Source organism: Thunnus maccoyii, chromosome 1 (genome assembly GCF_910596095.1).
Source record: "Thunnus maccoyii chromosome 1, fThuMac1.1, whole genome shotgun sequence".
Taxonomy (NCBI): domain Eukaryota; kingdom Metazoa; phylum Chordata; class Actinopteri; order Scombriformes; family Scombridae; genus Thunnus; species Thunnus maccoyii.
In genome coordinates, this window is record NC_056533.1 from 20936664 (window position 1) to 20937011 (window position 348).

The window sequence follows — 348 nt, forward strand, 5'->3', positions numbered from 1 at the left end:
AAAGACTGTACCTGACAATGTCATTCTTAAAGATACTGTTTGTGGCAAGTTGTTGTTTTTCTCTGCTACACAACTGACTCTTCTAAAAAGAAGTGTCTAGGGTTTTTTTTCTGGCAATGGAACAGTTTACTTTGAGAATCAACATCAGTACTGCCTGTACTATGAAGAGAACCATAACATAGAGAAAATAAAATTTAAAGTATAGCTGCTTGTACTGTTCTCATTGTTTGCTCTTTGCAAATTTCTCTATTTGAGTTTTACCCTCCTGGTGTTATTTATGCACAAGAGTTATTAAAAATGAGTAATAAAACATCATTTATATACCAATAGAGTAGTTTATTATAACTA